At 38.6% G+C, this 26,713-nt stretch overlaps 2 long non-coding RNA genes across 3 annotated transcripts; one reads left to right on the plus strand and one right to left on the minus strand.

Annotated features, from left to right (window-relative positions):
- LOC110016859 (uncharacterized) lies at positions 1-24,192 on the plus strand. Of its 2 annotated transcripts, none has more exons than XR_013650473.1 (3): positions 1-526; positions 1,424-1,669; positions 23,983-24,192. It is a non-coding gene; the product is annotated as an uncharacterized LOC110016859 (long non-coding RNA). The 2 variants fall into 2 exon arrangements; XR_002292172.2 differs by lacking the exon at positions 23,983-24,192 and adding an exon at positions 19,625-19,997.
- On the minus strand, positions 10,133-26,673 carry LOC110016860 (uncharacterized). The gene is made up of 3 exons (XR_002292173.2): positions 24,258-26,673; positions 12,160-14,780; positions 10,133-11,143 (listed from the first exon to the last, which is right to left on the minus strand). It is a non-coding gene; the product is annotated as an uncharacterized LOC110016860 (long non-coding RNA).
- Positions 26,674-26,713: the final 40 nt, after the last annotated feature.

The following is a 26,713-nucleotide window of genomic DNA, read 5'->3' on the forward strand; positions in this document are numbered from 1 at the left end:
AGCTTCTCAATCAAAAGCAAAAAATAAATAAACCTGCGTCACAACCACGTTCTGGAAAGGTTGAGATGTTTTTTTTTCTTCACATTTAAATAAAATGAAAACAAGAAGTATTATAAATCCCTGGAATTCATATCTTTCCCAAACAGAACACTAATTATGATTATGTCCCCTCAAGGGCTCAAAATTGTCACAGGGTTAACAACCGGCTGAAAAAAACAAAACAAAAAAGATTCAATTGGGAGAACGGCTCACAACTAATTAAGTTAATTGATGTCAGATCTGTAACAGGATTAAAGTTTTTAAAAGGAAGAGTTACTCAAAAGATGGCCAACGGCTTTGTTTGCTGTGAAAGAGTGGGTGAAAAGATTGCAAAATGCACAAAACCGCAAGCATCTGACAAAAGCAGGCCTTTTGTTCTTGAGTCCAGGTTTGGAAGTTTCTGGGTGCAGTCCAGATCGTTCATATTAAAAAAGAAAAAACAAAAAACAAAAAAAAAATGTCCAAGCTGCTGATAAACCAGATTGAGGTAAGAAGGGGACAAAATTCCGACAGCAAAAGTTCTAATTTTGATGAAAATGTTCTCATAAGAAATCTTTGTTTAGTTTTTGATCTAATCGTATCTTGATTTTTAGACCGTGTGAGTCCCAATAACAAAATGTAAGGTATATAAGTTACATAAGGTACATGAGTTTGTTCACAGGGAACTCCATTTAAATAAAGATTTAATGGGTATGTTATATCATTATGTTAAACAAAAGAGGATATTCTGTAATAGCTGTGTGATCAGAAATTTAGTATTGAAAGCAAATGGCATTATTAAACTGGTTAAAATGACATACAATTGACTTTTTTTTTTCGTTGTATGACCAGTCGGCAGCCCCACTGTGGCTAAACTTATGGCAGAAAAGACTACTTTAAAATCACAGTGGTAGTGCAGGATGTCATGACACAGAATTCACACAGATACTTTGAGACCCTCTCGAGGCCACTGAGAATCACCCACACAGCAACTGATGCTCAATGAGTCTCAGTGCTGCTGAATCACTGAGAAATACCCTGATACAACAGACAGTTCTTCATTCTGCTTGCCTCGCTGGAGTTAAGGGCTAAAAATGCACCAAAAGTTGTGGAATTGAAAAACAAACAGATTAAAATAACCCATAACTGTTCAGCTCATAAATTTACCATTATTTAAACAGATTTTTCTGTAAAAAGTGTGTCATTTCCTATAAATAAAAACACAAATTTAAGTTTTTTTTTTATTGGACATTTAATATTAAAAATATTAAATTGATTGTGAAAATCTTCTGTGTTCTTTAAATGATGGCTCCATTGAGTTTCATTGAATTAGAGTGGTCTTTTTCTTTGAATTATTCTTTGTGATAGGCTTAATCTACATATTTCCCATATTCCCTCTTTCCAGGCTTCCTTGTTTTGCCTTGGTCTCAGACTGTAAGGCCTTGGCGTCAGCGTGGGAATTTGGTCCTCCCTATGACAGGGGAGGCATGCCTCACTCCATGACACAAAATGGATCACATGCAGGACTATTTTTTTATCATCTGAAGTTGAAGCATAGTGGAAATCCCACCCGGGCGACGTCCATTAGCATTGACCTCTGACCTGGCTTTCCCCCTGAGGATGCAGAACACACAGTGTTATTGGATTCAAAGTAAGTAAGATTTAAAGCTTGATTCATGTCACAATATGATAAAAACATGGAGGAAACATTTGTTTATTACAATGACCAACATGAAAGACTCGACCAAAACATGCTCAATGAATAAAAAATACAAGAAACGAATGGAGGAACGTACTTTAATCACCAGAAACAATCACACCGAGCAATTCAACAGCAGTCAGATTGTCAAAGGTGCTGCACAATAAATGGGAGCAGGATGTTTCAAGCTTATTGTGATCATCTAACAGAAAACTCACAAACACAAAAAAGAAATTACCTGTAGATTCTTCATTGAAAACACATTTGGTAAACTACAAAAGGTAAAAATTGAAAAGTTAAAGACATGACTTACCAGATAAAGGAAGCATTTTTAAGTCAAGTTTCAATTAAGTTGTTGAGTGATTAATTTTAGTCCAATCTCACACACACACACGCACACGCACACACACATGCATATATTACACAATAGCTCCACACTTTTGTCCTTTTTAAAATTGCAAAATTCACAATAATTGAGATCAGACATTTTTTATGTTTTTTGAAAGAAGATCAAACATGCGTGGGAAAAACAATGTATAAATCTATCCAAAGCAACAAAAAAGTGAAGATTATGTGAAAAAACGTCTAAAAAAAGTCAGACGAAGCTCCACTAAATTAATTTTCCAAAGAATTATTCCAATGGCTTTCACAATTACGTGCGTTAAGTCTGATTATGGAACAACCCAGACACCCTTATAAACAAAAAAATGATACACTTCCCAGCTTGGCAAGCAGGGGGCGTAAAACAACTAGAGCCCCTAATTATTGATAGAAGATTCATAACTCCCCAGGAACTAAAAGACAAACATGGAATAAATAACTTATTGGAATATCAGCAACTTAACTCAATTTAAAAAAAAGAAAGTGTGATTATGTTTGTTTCAAACCAAAAATGTCAAAGCTAAAAGCGTTTTTGAAACCTTCACGTTCAATTTTGAATAAAAACTTGATTAATGAAGGGGTCAGTGTCAATCCTACGTCATTGTGAACAGCCAACGTCATAAGACCACATGTTGATCATGACAGACCCTAAAAAACACACACATTTTATGTCAGATTTGGACATGTGACCACAGAACCCCTCTGTACTTTGAAACAGTATCTTCCAACACTGTGGTTTGTGTTCACTCACAGTGGTTTCTGGAAGCACAATTGACATTTCTGTACAAGTTGATGAGTGATGCTGAAAAAAAGAAAGATCATGAAAAAAACCCAAAGCATCCTTATTCCTTCTGAACGCACAATCTTTAAAATCTCACAATAGCCGAAGGTCCAATAAAGTACCTAATGTTTACTTAAGGCCATGTTTGCTTATTTTGCTTTAACTGAGACTTTGCTTGCTTTGCTTTGACTGAGGATCATTTAATTGGAAGTCTGTTTTCATTTTTTTCTTTAACGAATTCAAGTCGTATTAAGCAGCTGTGAGGTAAATGTAACTGAAATTTTGTTAATGAAAACACAAAATCATACTTTTTTCTTTCTTCACAACAGTTGTGACCTTTGGCTGGAATCCAGATGTCAATTTTTATAGCAGTCTATATTTTCATAAGTAATGAGTTTCCCTGTTTAAAAAGTTTGTTTAAGAAATTATTTCTGCAGTTTTAAATGATCAATAGACCAGAAAGTAAACTGATCTCCTGTTCACCAGGCCGATAAATGTAATGCCACAGTTCCTCCAGCAGATGGAGGCAAATTTCTGCAGTTTGTCTCATCCCTTCCTTTTCCTTGCCCTCTGTTTTATACATGTGAATGTGGGAAGCATCAGACGGGGTTCAAACAATATTCAACAATACTTTGTTGAAAATTGTATTTTTGGGTGTTTTTAACATGTTCTTGTAGAATTTTTTCATGATGATGGAAAAAAAAGACGCTTAAAATAGTATTTCTTTATTCAAATTGTCGTGAAGTAGAAAAAAAAATACTATATTTGAACCACAAATACGAGAATAAATAAAAGTGAGAAAACTGAAAGTCTAAACTAGCTTTTTTGTCTTCTGTGAAGATGCTGTAAGATGCGTAAAGGACACTGAATGTGTCTAAAACCGTTTTAAAAGGGGTTGCGCATGAAACTAAAAGCAGCTTTAGTCTCTGCAGATACCAGAAGTGAAGACTGCAGTGGAAAGATGCAATTGTGTGTGGATTTTTTTGTTTTCCACATCAATTTTTCTACCCGGAAGAATTCGTGGATTCTTTCTATTGTCTTCATGCATCTCAGCCCCAAAGGGCCACATTATCATATTTCCATTGCAGACAACAGAGAAATATTTATAAAGCTTTCATGTGTAATCCAGAGGGAACAGATGTGCAGGCATATTTCATCATGTATGCCAGTGTTTAGCTTTAAAGAAAGACGTTAATTTAAACTTTCTCCTTGTTATATGTTCAAGAACAAAATAAATAAGTTTGATATTTCTACATAAAGAGGGATTTTTATGCTTTCAAACATTTAGGACCTTTTCTTTTTATTTTTCACTTGGATCAGTGGGTGTGACTAAAGCCTAATGGGAATGGATGATGGCTATGAGAGCACCTGTCTGGAGATGAAGCTTTAAATCACTATTCTTTCTTGCAATGAAAAGTGGAAATAAGAGCCACACTTAAAGCGCTGGTGATGTCTAGCTCTTGGTCTGTGAAATAGCTCCATCTTTCTTGGTGGATTCTTGCTTTGATTGTTATAAATCGTCTGGAATCACATTATTTTTTGCAACCCCATTATCTGGGATTCTGCACCCGGAGAAACCAAGCTTTAGTTTCAAAGGAACAGCAAGATTCCCTTTAAGTTTTCCAACCAAGCAGATATGTTTTTGTGAGTCCTTTATCACCCTTGTTCAGCACTCAATCCAGTATTGATGTAAACACTTTGGATTGAGGATCAAGAGTAGAAGCAGCAGAGAGCAGCTTTGTTGGGGAGTATTTTTTGGCACAATGGAGCTTTGAGCTAAATGCTACAGCCCAGTCATTCTGCTTCATTCTCTCTGTGATTCTGTAGAATGCTAATACTCCTACATAATATGGTTTAGCATTTCTATCAAACTCTAAAACATTATTTGCTTATCGGTACTAATATCCAGAAGAAGTAAACAAACTGTTCACATGGCAAACTGGTTTCATTAGGTTCATTTGGAGCCATTAAATAGGCTTCTTAGATGTGCCACCTTCATCAAATCTTTTCAAACATGGGCAAAAAGTTAAAATAAAATATAATTTGTAGTTGATGATCCGATTCATAGTCGGTATTGGTTTATTTTGAACAATCTGATGTACTGACCTAAAAATGGAACCAGGACGTTAGCCAAAACACAGTGCAGGCGAAGTTTTCCAGGATCCATTTTGTTAATTGCAAGATTATTAAGTGCACATTAAATTGACCTCACGTCTTTGCTAAATTCAAAGTGAATTTCCACACATTGAACTGGAATGATGGCTTGATCGTTTTTTGTTGTTGATGGCATCACGTGTGTGATGTCCGCTGTGATGGCACCTTGCCGGATTGTCGGAATATAAATCAATTCTTGAAGTCGATTAATTGTTACACCCCTACTTGTCAGTGGCCATATTCTAGCATTATTTTTTTTTTAAACAAAGTTTGTGATTTTGACAACCGCAGGATTAAAAAAACTAAATGTGTTGCCAAGTTTACTGGTTTGAACCAAAAATGATCCAGTGCAGTAGAGGGCCTCCTTGCCTGTGGTTCCAAATGACCTGAGTCAAGTTGGACACAATTTTCAGTCACCAACGGCCTGGACTGCCATTGTCAAACAGCGGCAGACAGCAGGAACGGGGAAGTCGAATGGTTTAGTCAAAATGGTGAATAGAAGTACAGCTGTAGGGGGTTCATGCAAACCCACACCGACTTGTCTGTTTTACATCATAAAGTTCTTTGCAATCAGAGTTCCAGCTCCTTTCAAATGCTCCCTGTTTTTATATGAATCCTTTTAATAGGTTGGCTTTATCTGAGGTGATCAGATGAGTTACATTCTGACCAGCCATTAGCTTTGCTCCCTTCATTAACTTAAACTGTCAAAGAATAAAAAAAGAAAATAAAAAAAAACCCAATAACAGCGACTTCAGGAACAAATCAGTCACCCAGGACCACAAAGAAGAGGGCGGAGCACAAACTGTGATAAGTTTAGTTTTAAGCAGATTCATCTGAGCACTTAAGCTAAAAGGGTAATTTCCTAAATGGAGATGAAAGCCATTGAAACGATTTGTCTTCTTCTAAAGAAATTTGACCATTTTCTCTGTAAAAGGGACTATTAGCCTTCACAAAGAAGTCTTTTTTTTTTTTTTAGCTGAAGACGCTAATAATTAGATCAATCTACTTTTTATCATACAAAAATGAATGAATTTAAGGTAAAAAAAATGTAGTGCTTAAGATAACAAGATCAGTTTTCCAAATGTTTTCATGACATTAATGCTCTCCCGTTGAAAAGGCTTTCATGGGGATTTATTTATGATTGCAGGAAGGCAGGAGGAGCAGTGAAATTTCAGGTGTGATAGTTGTTGCTATTTTAGCTTTGTGTTTCCTAGATGTTGTTTTAATGAGATCTTCCGCTTTGATATGAGAGCTGGCTGTCTGGCTCAGGCTGTCGGTCAGAAGACAAACTTCAAACCATGAGTCGCGGTGTTTGTTAGCGCTCACGGTGCGTTTGCGATTCCGTCTTCCTGATGAATCCGAAATGTTTCCGTTTTTTTGGCACCGACAAAGCGCTGCTGAATTATCATTCAGCTGTCATCCATCACACAGCACCCCCTCCTGGAATGTTTGATCATTATAAGCTTTTTCTTATCACAGATGAGGGCCATTAACCATCTGCCACAGCGGTAATAAAACCTTGATATGGCTTTCCACCACAAAGTAATTTGCCCCGTAATGAGTTGCCAAATTAGTACGTATTATATGGATGCTGTGATCCAAATCACAAAGCAGCTTAAAATTCCTTCCTGTTGCTGTTCATAAAGACGAGGACGGCATATTCTTTCACTTCTTTCACGCATTTGCTGGTCAGTGAGGATCACCATAAATGGAGCTCAGATTAGAGCTCTCTTATGTTGTGTTGCAGCTCACTTTACCCCAGAGAGCTGTTATGAAGTCAGAATGTAAGATTCATTGTGCCATCATGTTTAATTAATAGTTTGAAGGGAATGACTTACTTACCCCACCGAGGGTAAGACCTGCGTCATTTCAAAGACCCCTGTTGTAAATGATGAGGGTTCATAAAAGCTTGGAGATGGGAAAAATTGTTGGAAAATATGCACATTTCTGGAAATATTATCTCCAAAAATTGGCATACTGCAAAAATTAATTCAAATCTAATCACTGAAGTGGAACAGGCGCGAAATTTGTTTCCACTAGAGGCATTTCTGAAGCACTTCAGAGAAGTTTGACCTACTTTTTAGGTATTGCAAAAGCTGCAAAGCAGAAGAAGGTTGGCCAGAACATCCTTTTTATGTTGGCTGATTAGACCTATTTATTCTTCTACATGATATCCCTTGTGCTATCCTAGGCACTTTAACATTGGGAGTTGGGTCATCTAGACCCCACAAGACATTGTGCTAATCCTTTGTTCTTCAATGATTTGTGATCTTCACTGGTGTCCATGGATTACATGAAATCTTTCCACCTTTATCCACCTTTGTCACGGTAGGGAGAACACGTCAATGAAAGGATCAGGTCATCAGGACCCCACAGGATGGCACAAGGCTTAAATGTGATCAAGCTCATTTTACCTGAATTTCTTATTTATAAAATTAATTTCTTACATTTCTTGAACACATTTTATTTGATTTTGTACAAAGTTTAGGTCTTCGCTGAAAAAAGAATTTGTTATTTTTTAATGCCGGTACCTTCCCTGAGTCACAATAAATCCTTGAAAAAGGAAGGGCCTGAGACAAAAGTGTTGAATCTGAGTGGATCACTCACACTACAAGGGATGCTTTGCTGATAGCAAGCATCAGGAAATCTCTACTTTGGGGATTTAGTCCAGGGGTCTGCAACCTTCAACACTCAAGGAGGCACTTAGATTGATTTCTCACTGACCTCAACCTGGCAGGAGCCACAAAATCTGACTTCCCCCTTTCGAAAACAATGGCACTGCTTTGAAATTATGTTGGGATGAATAAAAACATAAGCATAAAGAAAGTATTGGCATATTGTTTTGATAAATATGAAAGAGTTGATAACGTTTGACAGTTTTTTTACCCGAAAATTTGTAAACCTAACCAAATTTCAATCAGAGCCCAGTGATCCTTACCCTATTTTTGAACTTGAAGCTCACCTAAAATCCTTTGATTTTCAAAAATGAACAGTACCTTATAATCCGGCGCATCTCATGTATGAATTAAAGTTGTGCTTGAACAGATTTTCTGTGGTACACTGCACTCAAACATCTGTCAAACTGTTTTGCTTTGACTTTGATGAACTACAAAGCTGTACTGCTTGATGAATTGTAGGAGCATTATTGCTGAATGAATTGAATCAATTTTGACTCATCTGACTATTTAGTTTCACGAAATGCATCTTCTAATTTGAAAAATGTGTTACTTTTAAGAAATAAAAATCGCTTTATTTTTCTTCAACCAGAGACCCACAATGGAAGTGTAAAAATGTGGCTCTGCAGCCTCAGTTTGCAGACCCCTGATTTAGTCCCTTAGCTGCTTTCAGACAGCTAAACAACGGCAGTAATTTTGTAAGTTGATAATTTTATGTTTTTTTTTTTTTTTTTCAAGCTTATGTTTAAAATTTCTAACCCAAAAGTAGAGTCTTGGAAATGGCGGGTTCATCATCATTGACTGTCATTTGAAATAAAATTCCAAGGGTATTTATCTGTTTCTTTTATTTGATTTAAATAAAATGTAAAGAGCAAGGGTCCTCTAAACCTGAAAAAGTAGTAGTATGAAGAATCTGCGCACCACTTTTGTCAACCCTGGTTGTTTTAAAATGATTTTAGTGAGATTGTGAGCATGGAATTCCTAAAGAAGCGCACAACTGAAAGAATAATTAGAGAGAAAACGAATGGTAATTACAGCACTCCTTTATTAAAGCCTAGCAGAAATCTTGGAGCATTTAAGCTTTATGAATAGAAAATGGATTGCATGTAAGGTCTAGTTCACCACCCAAAGCACTTTTCAATGCATCTAATTCCATACAGTTTTCTCTAATAGCCTTTTGAAGTCTTCATTTGTCACATAATGAGCACATCAGCGGCAGCACAGGGTTAGGAACTTTATCCAAGGACGTGTTAAGACAGTCAAGGTCACAAACTGTCCGACTAAGGGGCAGCTCCACCTTCGTTCCAGCCTGTCTTCCAGGTTTCTAAAACCTTCTTCTCATTTTAGATCCCCCATTCAGATCAGAATAGGCTCTGCTTTTGTAGTTTGCCCCACAGGGTTGGCTTAACATCCCAGATTATTAAAGACAGAGTAAAAAAGAACATCTTTCACTTCCTATATATTGTACAATCCAATGTCAATAATGACAGGAACTCAATTGCAATTCCAACAAATGGTTTTAACAGCCACGGATTTCAGGAAAAATACACAATTTGAGTCTGCCTGAATTACAGGAGGACAACTCTCTGCTCAGAGACAGCCAAATTTGACAGCTATGCTCACTTACTGCAAAAGCATGCCAGGTAGCGGCGAAGAGAAGCCATCTTTAATGGCTGAGTCTGTCAAGTCTTGTAAACCTTTTGCATTTCGCCAGCCGAGGACTGAGCGAAAGGCATTAAAACTGCAGTAACGACTGGGAAAGAATCACACTACAGGAAAACCCATGTAAGGGAAATGTGTAGAACCCACAACACAAATTTACATTTGACTCTGAAAATAAAGTGTTTTCAATTTAATATAATTTGACCCAAGATGCACTTTTCCGAGTATTGCTCACATCCGACTTATCACGTGAATCATTATTTCGTGGGAACAAATTATTTCATAGGAACGAATTATTGTTTCGTGGGATCGAATTCATTATTTTTTTTTACCCATGTTAGGTCATAGTTAGGAATGAACATTATAACACACTTCATTTGAAAAAATGAAAGTGTACCAAATAAATTGAAGTGAGAGTTTTTGGGGCAATCCAACTGATCAAAAATAAACCCCTCAAAAGGCACAATTGAGCTCTTACAAAACAAAAAAGCAACCCGGTAAGTGTGTTAATTTTCCTTTTTGTACACTAAAAGACTAAAAAAAAAAAAGTCTAAAATACGGCACTGTTAAAAGCAGTGATCTAAGCCTTCAATTAGCTAAAGAGCTATTAAATCTGCTTTTATTCTGAAATCAGCAATGTCAAGGAGTGTTCTGAAAAAAATATCAGAGCCTTTAAAGTTTTACTAACACTTCCAGATTTTTTTAGGATGTAGTGCAGAACAAATTTAGGCTTCATATGAAATTTCTAGCTTTTTTCCAGAGTTTTTTTTTTCTTCTCAAAAACATTTATTTGCTGCATCAGTCCTAGCAAGACATCACAATATGACACACTTTCCTTGGCCTCTCAAATTTTATATTTACACAAATTAATCTTTCATTTGATATTAATTTATGATTATTAAATGAAATAGGAACTGGAAAAAATTATTAAAATAAAATAAAAGATAACAATGAAGGGTGCTTTGAGATTATTAAAATACTTTGGCTTTGAAAAGTTGCCCATTTTTAAGAATGTAACCTTGACATTTAGCTAATTTTGAAAATGCATTATTCACACAACAATGATTTCTTTATATAGACTTAGAGCTGTTTACTTGAAGCACCACCTGCACATGAGCAGCTGTTGTGACTGCATGTTATTTCCTGGTTTGGTTCACTCAGGTGTAAAATCAAACTAAATTAAATTTCGAGTGACAGTTTTTCATCACTCCTCGCCAAAATGATTCACGTCCCTTGACTAATGTGAAAGCATTCCTGGGGCTTTCTTTATTTGGGAAGATGCTCATTCCTTGATCTAAGTTTATATTAGAGATATCAATTTAACTCCATTTCATTTATATAGTCCAATATTACAACCCAGTTGTCTCTACTGGCTTCATCAATTGTTACATAAAATCAGTTATAAAATACAATAGCTGACTCTAAAATAAACTAAACAGACTATGCTAAACTGGGCATTGCCTTAGACCTCCTTGTTGGTAAGAAAAAAACTCCTAAAAAAACAGATTCCAGGAAAAAAAGAAGAAAAAACCTCAGGGATGTCCACATGAAGGAGGGATCCTCTCCCAGGATGGATAGCCAATGTACTAGAACTCTTAGAGAAGATTTAGCTTATCTAACTCTACAACTAAATGTTTGAACAGTCCAGCAAATAGGCTTCATCAAGAGGGAACTGGGGGACGGCTGGGGCGTGAGACGAGCCAGAGGCGAGATCCACGGCCAAGTACAGGAGCACGGACAAGCCAACAGGAATCTGGAATGACTCCGTCTCCCCTGGAGGGGAGTGAAAAAGAGGGACAACTCATGAAGGTATCAAGAACTAAATGATAAATAAATAGTCAAGAATAGAGGAGAGAAGAAGGATCATAAAAGCTTATCAAATAACGCCACAACTGGTATGGAGCTAAAGCTATGAGTCGGCCTATAACACAGAAACCACTCAGGTCAGGCAAACAGATGGCAGATTTTAGAGTAGACTTTATAAAATAAATATAAACTTGACAAAACTGCTAAAACTAAACTTTCAAAACCCTAAACTAATAGACACTAAAAGAGTTGCAGTTGAATATGTAGAGAGTGTAATATGGTCTTAGCATTTCTGTGAGGGGAAAAAAGCTAAATCTAAAAACCTAACACAACCGTTTTTCTGCACTTCAAGGTGTACTTACAGGGCCGGGCCTAGACAATTTGGTGCCTTAGGCAAGATTTTTGGTGGTGCCCCCTTGGATCACAGTAAATTTCACTGCTGGTGTACACATACTCACAAGCCACTTCAAAACTTTGTCTATGCAATTTTTCAATTTAAATAATGCAATTGAACATCCAAATACTTGGAATTGAAGAAACAAATACAAAAAAATAACAATTTAAAAATTTTAATTACAACATAAAAACTGTAGCTTAAAGTAATAAAACATGTAAAAATGTGATATTAGCTCATAAAAATAAGATATTAAAGAAGCAAGTAGACACAAAAAAGGATAATTATTTCTTTGTATTTAAAAGTTGATCTTACAAAGACAAGGTGGTCTTGCTACAGCCTTAATTTGAATTTCTTTAAAACCTACAACTCCACCTCCTCCTCAATCTGACTAAACCTGCAACAGCTTTACTCTCCTGTTTTTAATTGCAGCAAAGTCATTCACAACCTCATCATGTGGCAATTGTTTTTAAACCTCATGGTTCACACTTATCATGGCAAATCCACTTAGACGTTCTTGTACTGTAGTTGATTTCAAGAATGGCAGAGATTCTCAAAGCAGGTAGCAGTTAGCCTGCAGTTACCTTACCCAGTTGAGGAGATGGCCAGTGACCTGGGTCTATTGGAGGAGAAAAAGCGCTTGATGCTGCTGCATCACTTTTGAGTTGCACCGCTGAGGTGGAGATGACTGGAGCGGCGCTTGATGCTGCCGCATCAGTGCTGAGATGAGCTGCTGATGTGGAAGTGACAGGAGGATTTGCAGAGGACAAACTGAGAAACTTCAGCAGCGCATCTGAGGACAGAAAAGGAGTATGTGACACTAATTACCGTATGATATAAAAAAAGACTTAAAAAAATATTATAATATATATAAAATATTTAAAAAACCCAGAGGAAAAAGCACAATGTAGACTATACTATATAGTAGTATATATGCGAAATTGCAAATTATATTAGTCATTCGTTTATAATTTCAATTTTATTGTCGTTACGGTGAAACACTAAGAATGCAACAACTCAGGAAACTACAGTAAATAAAGCTTGTGGGATAGTTATGCACAATTACATGATGACTTTATTACTGATGAAAAGATAAATGAAAAATGTACTGTAGACAACATCTAGCAAAATGAAGTCATTTCAGTTCATATTTTTCTGTGATGCGGGCACCGCCATTTGGAGCCAGTCTACAGTGATTGGTCTGAGTCAGTCTGAGTCACGTTTCTAGGGCAACTGTCCCTAAACATTAGTAAGCTTGTCTGAAGTCCACACCCTTTCCACTGAAAGCTGCTCGGGAAAATCTGCCAATCAAACGTTCACGGTGGGAGCCAGCGGACAACACTTGATAACTTGTTCATAACAGTTTATAACTTGAATTAACTTGCGATAAAGAAAAAATATAATGAAAACAAAACATAGGATTAGCAATGTTTAATAGGAACTAACATAGGATTAGCAATAAACTAGCTGTTTATTTCTCAATAGAAGGATTTTGGCTTCTTGGGGCCAACAAGTACTACCTGTTTGGAACACAAGGGGGGAGGGGTCAAGCTGTCCAGTGAGCTTTACTGTCTATGGTTAAAGGTGGATCTTGTCAGATTCATGAAGCTAATCACCACATTCCAATGATTTCAACATGTTGCAGTCTCATGTTTGAGCATACAACTCATCACGTTTAATGTTGTCTCATGCATTTTTTGCCCAGAAATAACACAACATTTTGTGGTACTTATCTGCTGGATCGCAGCAAGGAATCAACCCGGATGAATGAGAATCTGCACAGACAATTGCAACTGAGATGAAAATCCAAAGTGAAGATCAGTATACGAATGTCAGGAGAAGAAGAAGCTTTTCCAAATGCGTTCTTTTACTGAACGGGTTGAAAGTATAAATAGCATCTTTACAGGACAGTAAGTGTGTGTGACAGACAGGTTCAGTGAGATTCATTCTGAGCATTCACACAGTTCATCACCCTGCACAACACATATCCCCTCAGCTTTCATTTATCTCTCTCAATAGATGAAGGGGAGGTCCCAGGACAAAAAAGAAATTCATTCCCATAAATTCCCAAATCACTCGATCTTCTTTAGGGGATCTTCAAGGAATTTATGATGACGGTGTTTCTGCTTAGACCGGCTGTTGACACACTGCATGCCTTTGATGCTTGATGATCTGTGAAATAGATCCTCCGTTTTCTATGGCCTCTTCTCTCCTTTTATGCCCTTCTGCCAGAAAAAAAAGTGGCCATGAGAAGGTTATCAAGCCTTTCAGGAAGGGCTGCAGCCATGTTCTGCAGGCCAATGACACCACAGCATTTCTGACTTTATGATACAACCAGCAACTCTTCAAACTTTTATTCTCTTTGTTTCAAAGAAATTCACTTAAATTGCAAATAAACATTAAAGAAACAAATTGCTTTTTCTTTATTAAAAAATCATGCAATGCCAAATATAAAGCTTTTTATTAAAAAGCAAAAAATCAGATAAAAAGGTTTTCAACTTGTTTTGATGTTTCCAAGTTACCTACTGCATGCATAAAGTGGCCTTCAACAGTCTTTCTGCCAAGTCTAGAGAAAAAACTCAAACCTAATCGGATGGAGACAGTCAGAGACGATAATGATGATGGAATACGATGTGAAAACAAAAACACAACACAAGGAAACAGTCAAGTACAAAGAGAAACAGCACAGCAGGCTGCCTCACCCATCAAACCTCGCCCAATTTACTCACTGTGAGTGTTGCGGAGCACAGACAAGAAAATATAGAAAATAAAAAGATGGAAAGTCCTGTAAACCTTTTTAAGAACCTAATTCAAATAGGAATTGTAGAAGTATATTACAGTTTATTGCTGCGTGAAAACATATTTTGCAAAAACGTTCACTTTCTTCACCTCTGAAATGAAGCTGTTATTCCTTACCTTGCCTCTCAAAGTCCTCTGAGCGTAGTGTCGTCCAGTAAGTTCCCATTTCTGGGTGAAGATGGCTTCATGGAACCATGAGCAGGGGAGATTTGGATCAGCGCTTGATTACCTTTGAGGGCTTGTGAGGGCAAGGATGGAGGGAAGACATGGAAGAGGAGTGCATAAAGGACATCTGAATTGAGAGTGATGAATCCGGAGAGGGTAGCAGACATGTCTTTCATCTTCTGGTGGGCTTGAAACCACTCTTTCATCAAAATCATTTGAAAACTGTGCACGGGCACACTCGTTTACCTGCAAGGAGAAATGACACATTTCATTTCCAAAGAACAATCCCTTTTTCCTGTTGTCTCGTTCCTCCTGCCTTTTGACGTCCTTCTGCATTTGGCGTCACACAGAGGAGGCATTAACAACACAAAGCACCCTGGCTGTGAGAAACGGGAGAAGGTGACAATTAGTTACCTTCAGATTTGTCCAATTACTGAAGAAGATTTATTTTTTTAAAATTAATGCTGAAAAGTCAGAGTGACAGACTTACATTCCTGTGTAAAACGATAAAATGAACAGAGTCCATCACGGAGAAACGACACTTGGAAGATCTGTGATCTCAGGAAGCATCAGATAACATTGTTCATGTGGGTTTATCCTTTGTGTTATCAAGGGTCTTGCAGCTGTACTGAACAGGATTTACAGCACATGTGTCAAACTCAAGGCCCGCGGGCCAAATGAAGACCGCCATGTCATTTTATGTGGCCTGCAAGAGCATCAAAGTTTTTAATTTCTCAAAATAAAAATAAAAATTGGTGTGTATTTATTCATATCTAGGGGGTATTGGACTTGAAATATCAGACTAGGCAATTATACATTAGGACCATTAACCTGACAGAATCAATTTAAAAAGGTTTTATGCTAGAGTAACAAGCAAACATATGTTTTCTATGCAACTGTGATTTTCACTTTAAAAAGGTTATAATAAATAAATAATATTATTTAACATTAAGGAGTTGTTACGTTTATTTTTCATTACATGAAGTGACATGTTTAAGTTATATCTGGCCCTTTGAGGACAGCCACTATGCTGATGTGGCCCTCAGTGAAAATGAGTTTGACCCCCCTGATTTACAGTATCAATAATCATAAAGAGGAAAAAGGAGCTCGTTTGTGCTGATTTTCTTTTAAATAATTTTTTTAACTAGATGTACCAAAACACTGAAAAGGTTTTTATCCTTTGACTGTAACGGCACTAAATAATGATTAAAGCTGCTCCTATGGGTAGAAGGAGGGAGAAGTATGTGTGATGGTGGCTTAGATGGTGTTTTTGTTTCTTTTTATACTGTTAAAAGTTTGGATAATAATATTTTTTTGGGCGGCTATTTAGTTCACAGCCTTTTGCTTTTAATATCACTTTGGCTGAACGACACTTTGGATTTTAGCTGAACATTTGGAGATGTTGAACAACAATAAAGAAATCTATTTTATTCTATCAACCACAGATATCCAATACAAATATAATTTAAAATTAAAAATGTTTTTATTTTTACATATAGTTTAGTTTAGTCACTGTATTCTTTGAAAATCTTCCTCACACAAAGTTTATGTCACACAGCTGTGAAGATGGAGAGAAAGAAAAGAAGAGTGAAAAAGAGTCAGGACAGATGGAGGAAAGAAACAGGCTGGTCTTACGATGGACGTTCAGGGCAAAGCCAGTTCATACAAAGTTAGTCAATTTTAAATAGTATTCTTCATTAAAAAAAACCATGCATTAGCAAGACGTTTAATTGTTTTAAACATTAATTGTTGCTTGGCCATATGATTTAGTGGAAAAGAACACAGGCAAGAGGTGAAGGAGACAGACATGAGGTTGGTGATGCATCTGATAGAAAAGAGAGCAGAGATGACTTCAGGTAGGAATAACTATTAAAGTCACAAAAATCCAGATGCTCTTTCCGGCTTACACTTCTTCTGATCACCTGGTCACTTATTTTAGGGAAACAAGTGCAGACATACATGACAAGTCAGTCCCAACAGAGAAGACCGAGGAGAGAGGTTCAGATAATGATGATGATAGAGAGAAAGAGAGAGGATCAGCTGATGATGAAGAAGGAGAAGAACAGAGAGGTACAGAGGAGAGGGCTGGGGCAATGCATTACTCAGAAGATCCTTCTGATTGGCCTTCAACACACAAAATTGGGGAATCGATGAGGCAAAACAAAGTTCAAAATGGCTCACAAAAATGTTCTGCTGGGTCAAATCCAGTCAGATAAGTAATGAGATTTATAATTTTAAACAATAAAAGTGTTGTGTGGATGTTAAGATGGCTTCAGGAGGGGTGGATGGACCATTTTATGTGTATTTATGTCTGTGTGTTTGTGTGTGAGTGTGTGTGTGTGTGGGGGGGGGGGTAATGTGGCCGCATACCCCTATGAAATTAGGTAGTTGCGCCCCTGTATGTGCATATACATAGACTTTACATTGAAAGTGGTTGCCTGAACGTTCAGTGATGAACAAAGCATCACTGTTACTTTTTGCTTTATTTTTTAAAGTATGAGGTTTTTTTTTTGCATTGTGTAAAATGTTTCATGCATCTCTATAGAAGACTGTATATGATGTGCAATACAAAAAATCTTAATTTTCATTGCCCATAGCTACTTTTTTTTGCAAAGTCATTCATGTTGAATGCCCAAATAAAGTTAAAATTTGTTGTCCGTTTATTGGTGTACAGATATATTCATTGTGCGGGACTAAGATATATTGTTCACCCTATTTACTATTTTTTATGATTCTCTTTTGGGTACAAGTTGTAATGTAGAGAGCGATCATGTGTGGGTCTCTAAATAATGATCTTCTGCTTTGATAAAACTTGGAGAGTTTGGATTTAAAATGTCTAGATGCACCTTTTTCTATACGATTGGATGATTGCATCTTGCATTTCCTCCTTTGAATTTCAAGTTTTATCAAGTAGATGGATGTAACAGAAACATTTCTTTTATTAAACTGTGATTTTTAAATATGGATCACAGTTATGTACCTGCTTGGCTTTAAAGCTCACTAAGCTGCTTTGAGGAGCCAAGTGTTCATGCTGAACACCAAACTCTGCTTCAGCTGCTTTTATTAAAACTATGGTGCAGAAAAGGGACTTCATCAGTGTCAGCCCCCCTAGTGATTGAATGTGTGCTGCTGGACTAAAGCTCTGTGGCCTACAAGCACAAAAAAAAACCTTGAAGTGCTCAAGACCAGCCAACTGGATTTACTGTGACCCAGTTAAGCTGAATGATTGGTTGCTGGTGTAGCTGCTGTGTAGACAACCTGGCTTTGCTCTCCCAAATTCCCAGTTAATTGGGGAGGCAGCTTAGTGAAGGAGGGCACAGCTCTCAGAGGCCATTTGGATGAGTGGCTTATTTTCACTTGAGCTGCCTGAGTCATCAGTAATGTGACTTCATCCAGTTTCCCTTTGATCCAAGAGCCTAAAACTTACATGGAATGACTTAAATGAACCATTGTAGTGCAAAGGAAAAAGCTTCAAATTTGATTGCTGCAAAAAGCAAAAGGTGACGTTAATTTACTTGTGGTGAAGCATGAAAGAAGTCCAAGATGTAATTAATAAACTCATTTAGGCTTTTTACACAGAGCCACTTGACTACAGGTTTTTCTACGGAATAGAAATGTTCAGAGATTCATTTATTTGGTCAGATTTTTGAATATTAAAAATCTACAACAATCAATTTTACAGATAAACAATTACAGGAACCAGAAATGGTGACATTCACACAAACAATAATAAACTTTTTTATCTTATGAATAGCTTTTAAAGAAAATATTTAAACCAAAACATGCATGCAAGCACACACACACACACCCACACGCACACGCACACATCCACACACACACACAGTTTTAAGGTTCAATTGTTTTGTTATTTTCCATTGAAATAACAGTTGAAACTTTTATTAAGGTTAATTAAAACCTGTGAACAAAGAAATTACAACATGGGTTATTAAAAAAAATATTTAGAAGTGCAAATGACATTCTGTATGGCTAAGAACGGAGCAGAGCAGGGAGCTTGTGGCCTGTCGACTGTAGCACCTGTGTTTTTTCAAACACAGTTTTTTTTCCGTCTGCTCCTGATTTACAATGATTTTAATAAAAAAATAACCAGAAATGCAATTTTAAGCTTAAATTTCCTTGTGTCCTCCATCATGAAAATAATCCCACAAGAACAAGTAAAAAACACCCAAAACATGTTTACATTTATTAAATGTGATTGTTTTTATTATCAGTTCAGTGAAACTAAATTTTTAAATGGGCATCCCACTGAATGCTGAGACGGCATGGGCGCACAAAAGCATTGACCAAAACAATTAGCTTAAAAATGGAAAAGTATTGTACAGTTTTCACTATATGGTACAAGAAGCAGTCTGAGTGTAGAAGTCATAGTTTTGAGCTTTTTAGCTGCAGCCGAGCCACAAAATGAAAGTTGTCTTTTGTTTTAGTTTGAAAAAGAATTCCTAACCCTTTCTGAGTTTCTCGACGCTTCAATTATTCTGCGAAATTTCAGTCAATTTGAATACACAAAAACTGTTGAATCTCGAATTCTAAATTGAAGTTTTAATTTACATTTTTGCATACGTTTAGAGGTTTGCAACAACAAAAAAAGTATCAGAGCAACTAAAGTTCATTTTTTATGATCTTTTAATGACTAGAAGCCTTTATATTAATGAGCATGATTAATGTAAAGGAAGCGGGCTCCAGACTCAAATGTGCCACTTCAGAACAACAAAAGTGAACTAATTCTATGTTAATGATTTGAAATATTAATAGAGCTGAAACTATGAGACAGTCGTTTCAAGCCCCTATTGAGAACTAATATGCTCAGTGAGAGCTGTAGACTTTTATAACCATTAACACGAACACCATAAATGCTTTGCCCTCACGCTTGGACTTTGATGTAATTACATTATTCCCTTGAGGAAGAGGAACTGTCAGTTTATACTCACAGGATCCCACATAATGTTTGGGGATTTTTTTTTTTGGTTGAGGGCTAAAGGTTTGAATGATAAAAGATAGTTACATATTTATGAGATGATGAAACATCTTCCAGTATTTTACAGCACATCTGCGTCTCTCTGTGTCACTCACAGAAAATTCGGGAGCGGAGCCATCCCGGTTGTGTTTTCATGGCCTTTGGGACCTTAACTGCAAGTAAAAGTGGCCTTGATGATTATAATTAGGTATGATTGCACTTCAAGGATCCTCAAGTTCCAAGCTGACAAGTATTCCCGCGCCACTGATTAATGAACTATTACACAGTGTATTCAGTTCTACTGCCACAAAGAGGAAACAGTGAGGTTTCTGCAGGCGACGGCATAATGATTACAAATGAGTGCCACACAGACGCTGTGCGGGAGCCCTGGAAATTTCGACTGAGTTCTTGTGTTCAGGTCTTGCAGTTTGTAGCTTTGGTGGGCTTCATCAGCTGTTTCCTCGGTGCAGAAACTTTAAAGAGGATGAATCGACCTGAATTAGGAGACTAAATCCAAATCCCCTGGTGGTGCTAACCTCAGGCAAAGCTTTTGTTTATGCTGCGCTCTATCCGTGATCTTGGAAGTATTGTAAATCCTTGCATTTCTACTTTCATCTCCATGCAGCACCTTGATCCTCGCTGCGTCATTAGTGCCTCGGCGGTAATGAGAACTTTGGGTGAGGAATTGCAACGACCCGGTTACTCTGCTTTGTATGAGAGTGAATGTGCGTGTTTGTGCTGAGGACGCGCGCCAGCACAGCTCATTATAGGGACTCAATGTAAATCCGAGAGCCTCTGTTGTTGTTGATTGAGGCGACGCAGCGATCCTCATCCGTTTATTGTGCAGACGGCAGCTTTTAAAATGAAATACGATGAAGACGTTGATAAGAGCTGAAGCAAACAGCCAGGTCTGAAATATTCCCAAGAATCTCATCATCGGGAGCTTGATTTGGTGCACGGCACAGTGGATAGTTCTCCAGAGAAACAAAATAAACCCTTAAATTAGCATGCATATTTTTTTTAAGTAGCATGGCGTCCAATGTGTCAGTCTTCCACTATTAAAAAACTCTTAAATACGTTATCCTTCTCTTACATGGCTTGAATGACGACCTATCATTTGATGTTTTATTATTCCACACCAATTAGGTCCCTTATTAATGCAGGCAGGGCACAGCCAAACTCTTAATATTTTTTTAATCAAGATACCCTTATGCTTATTTAATGGGGTTTTTATGGCTCTTGGAAGATGGCATTTACACTGAAAGAGGAAAAAGATTCATAGGGCTTGCAGTGCCCACCCACATCATGAGCTAAACAAATGATCAAAAACTTTACAAGCTGTTCCATGTAAAAATACAGTTTTTCTTTTTTTTTTTTTTGGTGGGCTGATTTCTTTTAAGTATTTAAAGAAAGAACCCTGAGCTTCTCTGTTGTTAGCCTTCACTCCAGATGCCTCCCATGGGGTCATTTATGAGGAATCACACGTCTTCTCCGTGAACTCACAGAAGCACCGCCTCCCCTCGCCCTTCCTCATTGTTAAACAGACATGTGCATTAGTCCAAGTCATGGTTCCGCTGAGGCCCACAAGCCCAACGACCTGCGGCTCCCGCTTATCGCTCCCAATCGACTCGTTGCGTGTGTGGGTGCATTCAATCATGCGGCTCGGCTCTGGGAGAAAACTTCTCCGTGTAATTGTTTGCATTCTGTTTCTGTCAGCATCGTTTGACCTGCAGGACAAATGCAAATGTACCGAATGCAAATGCACAGATCCCAAAGCTATAGTGGGACAAAAAAGTATTCAGTCAGCCACCAATTGTGCAAGTTCTCCTACTTAGAAAAATAAGAGAGGCCAGTAATTGTTATCATACACATACAGCTTTATTTTAATGGGAAGGTTATAGTTGATCAGAAAAAAACTACTTTGGTTTTTATTTTTACATCTTAAGTAAAAACCTTTGTATGCATTTTAGGGGCAAGAAAGTTTGTGTTTTTTTTTATAGCGTTGCATACCAAAATCCTATATGAATTAAAGCAGATTCATCATAAGTCTAGAATTCATAATAAAGTCTGTGGGTGTTGCTCACTGGGTGAGAAACTTTTGGCTTCTCACTCAGTCAAGGCATCACCTTTACTCTTGAAAGTCATAGGTGAGACATTTAAAATTGGCTTCAACTGTAAGAAACCTGTGGGTCACTATGATACAATCTTTTGTTAAAGACCACATGGATGTGTGAATCTGGAGGTGTGAACGTTTGTTCCATTTTTCTTTCACCAATTAGCTTGAAAAACAGCAAACAATAAGATGAAAATTCTTAATAAGTTTTTTAAATATTTAAATTTAGACTGGCTAAAAAAGTGGCTCCATAACCACCAGGCTGTGGGTTTGTGCATTAAAGCTAACATTTTTGTCTGTTCTAAACACTGATACAGTTATTTATGAGACTTTTTTTTACTCAAATATTACTTCATTTTGAGTAAGGATTATTTAAAGTAACATTCTCACAAAAGGGTCATGTAAATTTAATAAAATATCCCCTTAACGCCTGAATTTATGTCAAGCTATGGAAACCGTTTTTGTTTTCAAGTTCATGCTAAATTAAGATACGTTTGGATCAGAAATGGTTTGATGCATGTTAACATCAAAAGGCTTCAAGGGCTGGGGTGACCTGGGTCCAATGCTGGGGGGGGACTAGATGTTTGCATGATTAATATAAATTATTAAATACAGTTTAGTCTAAGGGGCTGCATGGGGATGCAGTTAGCGCTCTTGCCTCACAGCAAGAAGACCCCTGGTTCAAGTCCCGTGACCTTCCTGTGTGGAGTTTGCATGTTCTCCCCATGCATGTGTAGGTTTTCTCCGGGAACTCAGGCTTCCTTCCACCGTCCAAAAACATGCTGCATAGGTTAATTGGTTACTCTAAATTGTCCATAGGTGTGAATGTGAACGTGAGTGTGCATGGGTGTGTGATTGTGGCCCTGTGACAGACTGGTGATGTTCCCAGCCTTGGCCCACAAGTGGCCGGGATGGGGTCCGGCAGCCCCGTGACCCCGAAAGGGACAAAACAGCTTAGAATATGAATCATTGAATGAAGTTTAGTCTGAATCACAAAAGGGGTTTATTCAAATATACTTCTGGTGTGTCAGAAGATTCATGACCCCCTGTTGTAACAGTAAAATATGTCCAACACAAGAGGCCTTCAGCTCTCATCGGTTTGCTCAGCAATAGGACAGGACAAGTTAAAAAAAGTGTATTTTAAACCGTAAATCTTTTCAGAAGACATTTCAAAGTTTTTCAAAACCATAGCTGAAATTGCTGCAGAGTAAAATATGCAATTATGAGCAAATACCAAATCCAAGCATCTGTGCCATGCCTAAATTGACCATCTGACATATCCTGCAGGATTTGAGCAAGTCAGCATTTTGTAATACATCTTAGCCAAACTGACTAAAAAGATTTGAATAGCTTTGCTAAAATGGGCTATCACCCGCTTGCACTAACAAAAGACACAGATTAAACTTTGTGTCGCTGACGTTAAATGTTTCAGATCTCCTTGAAGATCAAGTCCATTGATCCTTAAAGCACAGCTCTGTTAAATGCTTCGTGCTTTTAGCCAAAGAAATTACGCTTTGCTTTATCTTGGTTCAAAGTTACGAAAACCCTTGAAAGCTTCAGACCTGAAGTCTTTGTATAGAAATAAGCTTAGCAGCAAAGCTTTGTAAAGAACAAGCACGCTCCACTTTATACCATACCTCCCTATTTTGCCCACATTTCTATGCAGTTTTCCACTTTTGATCTTTAAAGGACCACAAGCAACATCTTTTCACTTTTGTTTGATGCTTTCTTTTTCATGTCACTCGTGTTCTGAAGAATCTTAGAATGAAAAACCAATTCAAGCCAATTAACACTGTCCTTTCTCAACGGAGCAGGAAGCTTGTGACTGTAGCACCTATGTCAAAGTTACAGGATTTTCCAACAGCATTTTTTCATCTGCACTTGATTCACAATTTGAATAAAGAAATACTCAGAAATGCCACTTTGAGCTTCCTTTTTATACGTCCTCCATTATGAGTAAAATGCAACAAGAACATTTAAAAACACCATGATTTTCATTGGAGTGGGTCTTTAAAAAACTGGTCAAAAGTGGAATGACTGCCACCAGATTTAAGTGTGGATTATTAGTTTCAAGGTTAAAATGCTTTTTGGCCATTACTCTGTCACTTTGGTCAAAACGGTCACAACTGTTATTGCTGTCACAAAGACACAGTGAACATAAAAACAGAGGAGCCTTGATTTCAGTTTGTTCCAGAGGCAGCAAGGCGTCGTGATGAAGAAAGATATGCAAAAACGAGTAACTGTTATTTTTCTTTTTTTAGGATCAATCTGTCTGATAACATCAAACATCTTTTTTTTTTACCCTAGCTCTGTATTCCTGCAGCCTTCCCACACTGCTTTCACTCACATTTGTCCTTTTGCAGGAACCCAACTCCCAGAAGACATCAGTACTTCTGAGGCACACAATTTTGCATCAAACAGCAGCCATTTCTGGCTCAGTAACAGACATGGAAATGCCTAGCTAATGTTTATTATAGATTGCGTGTACAGTTTTCCCTTAGGCTGAGCTTTTTCTTCAGATTTGTTGTTGTTGTAAGTTATCTTTTATTATCAATTAAATTTGCAGTCACTAATGAAACACAAACTTGTTTGATCAAACTCAATCTGAAGCTAAAAACAAGGTGAAAATGTTACTTACGGGTATTTTGAAAGAGGTGCATCGCTTCAAACCAAAACTCAAAAACTCTGAGCTCATTAATCTCTTATCTTTTTGTTTTTTTCCTGCATCTGATGCACCTTGGAGCTCATCTGGTCTGCCTCCAACAACGCGGCTGTGCTTTTTTTCACAGCCTGATGCAGAACATTTGGTTTACAAAAGAAAGGAAAAACACAGCAGAAGCACCTTTCTAACCGGAGGAATTAACCCTTCACTGGGACATGGTCCAGATTCAGTATCTCCCTCACACACATGCAGTGTTTTTTTTCCCTGCAGCGAAACATTTCCACTGTCAGATTTTGGCGTGTTCAAATGCAGCGCTACTTCTAGATTAAAACTTTCTGTTAAGTTTTTAAAAATGAGGACACCAGAAAAAAAAGGAAAGGCTGACTTGTGAAAAAGTAGAACTATAAAGGCATGTCTGATAACTTGGACTTGCAGCCTGAAGACAAAGTTCTGTCTTAAAACTTGCTAGTACACTGAAAAAGAATCAATCTTTGGGCTCAAAGGCAGTGTACTGTATGGCAGAGGTGCTATAACTTGTAATGAAATCGATGCCTTGAGTCCAGTTTAAAGCTTTGTCCATTGATTCAGAGCCACATAAACTGATTGAACTGTAAAAAGTCCAGCATCATTCACTGATGTACAGGAGCAGGGAAGAACGCTGCATCTCTGCATCAAAAGTGTGTGGCTAGCCTCGTTCGCATTCATTCTGAATGACAGCATCAGAGAAAACCGTGTATGCCTTTAATCTCAGGAGAAACATGTCTGGGGAATCTTGATGAAGCCACGTCTTTGCTCACTGTGATGCCGGCCTAATCAAAGCCGCACCACGCCGCTGGCTTGCGGCTCCGATGCCGTCAGCCCTTGGAGGATTAAAGTTGATTTCCCTTTTAGCCAGAGTCCCCCCCCTCGAAAGGATTCAGGCTGCCCTGATTCTGGGTGAAAGTCCCATCCTTGTCACTGATGCCTTGTTTGCCCTTGTGTGATGCTGGGCATGTCTCAGGAGCTCGCCGACTCATCGATCACAGTAACTGTGAATGGCGTGGCAGGACGGCAGAAGGGCTGTGTAAGGCTACTTTCAACCCACCCTTCCCTCACTATACACTTAGTAATCTCTGCCAACGCCGCTCCCTGAGTGGAGAATGGAGACCTTGTGTTCTGAGGCTCCAGATGGGCTATAAAGAAGCCTGTCCTCGGGGAAAGGGGAAGGAGATTAAAATTAGTGAAAAAATATTTGACTTAGTCCCTACAAGTAAAAAAATTGATTTATTTGCAAAAACACATGCGAATGCCGACATTTGAGGCCAGACTCTAAGTATCCTAAAATATGCACTACAAAAAACTATGTTTGCTCCGCCCTCGGCAACACACGTTCAAGCGACCATTTCCAGTGAAAAGTCTTTTTAAAAGCACGTAAATGTGTTTTTCAGGGTTCTGCGTTCAAAACTCTCGTGTTCACATCCAAATTTCTTTGTTTTGACTAATCAAGGACTCGGATTCGTTAAAAACGTATACCCCGGGGTGCCGGCTTCCTGGGCCCGGCGGTGCTCTCTCCGCACGGTGGGGGGGTTCACATTACATTTGAGCCGGGGGTGTCTGGTCCCTGGGGGGTGGGTTCTGGTCCTCGCTCCTGAGTGCTGGGCCCCGCCAAAGTTCCAACTGTGGCCGAGCCTGGTCGGGCCATATTTACAACACCCCTTGTGGGCCCTCTTTTTTCCCCGGGGTTCCCCCCTCCTGGGCGGGGGCGGCGGGCCCCTGCCTCGCTCCTCCCTGGACCAACCGTGGGCCGGGCGGATGGCTGCCTGAAGTGCGGAGCGGGTCTCCCTTGGGGGGTCCTGGCTCGTACCAGGGGTTGGGGCGGGGGGATGCCCAAAACTCCTGGGTGGTGATGGGGTGCTCGTCTGGGGCTGTGGGCACCCTTCTCGGGTGGGGCCCTGTGTTGGGCTCTCCCGGCGGGGGGGCTGCTCTCCTGGTTGGGCTGGGGCGGCGCTCTCTTTCCCTCCGTGCCTCCCTGGCCTCTGGCTCTGGGGGCCTTGCGGCGGCCCTGCTGGCCCTGGCCTGGGTGGCGGGCTCGGTCGCCCGGGCGGCGGTTGTTCCCTGCCGGTTCCCGTGTGGCGTTGGGGCGATATCGGCTGCCGCTGCTGCTGCGGTGGGGGTCTTGGGGTGGGGATGGCTGGGCACTCTCCCTCCTTCTTTTCACGTTCCACCACCCATTTTAGAAGAATATAAACACTCACCTGAGCACTGGTGTTAGCTCACCTTTGCACTAACAGTTTGCATGACTGAATGACTGAAATATTTCACACTAGTTGGTTTTAAGGCATAAGTATGCGTGTGGACACTATCTGTTTTGTGTACATGTCGACAGGTGGACATTTTTGCAGCTAGCAGGTGTGTTTAATACATTTGAGTGTGTGTGAGGACAGGCTCCGCCC

The sequence above is a fragment of the Oryzias latipes genome, chromosome 17, assembly GCF_053564925.1.
Source record: "Oryzias latipes strain Hd-rR chromosome 17, Olatipes_Hd-rR_3.1".
Taxonomy (NCBI): domain Eukaryota; kingdom Metazoa; phylum Chordata; class Actinopteri; order Beloniformes; family Adrianichthyidae; genus Oryzias; species Oryzias latipes.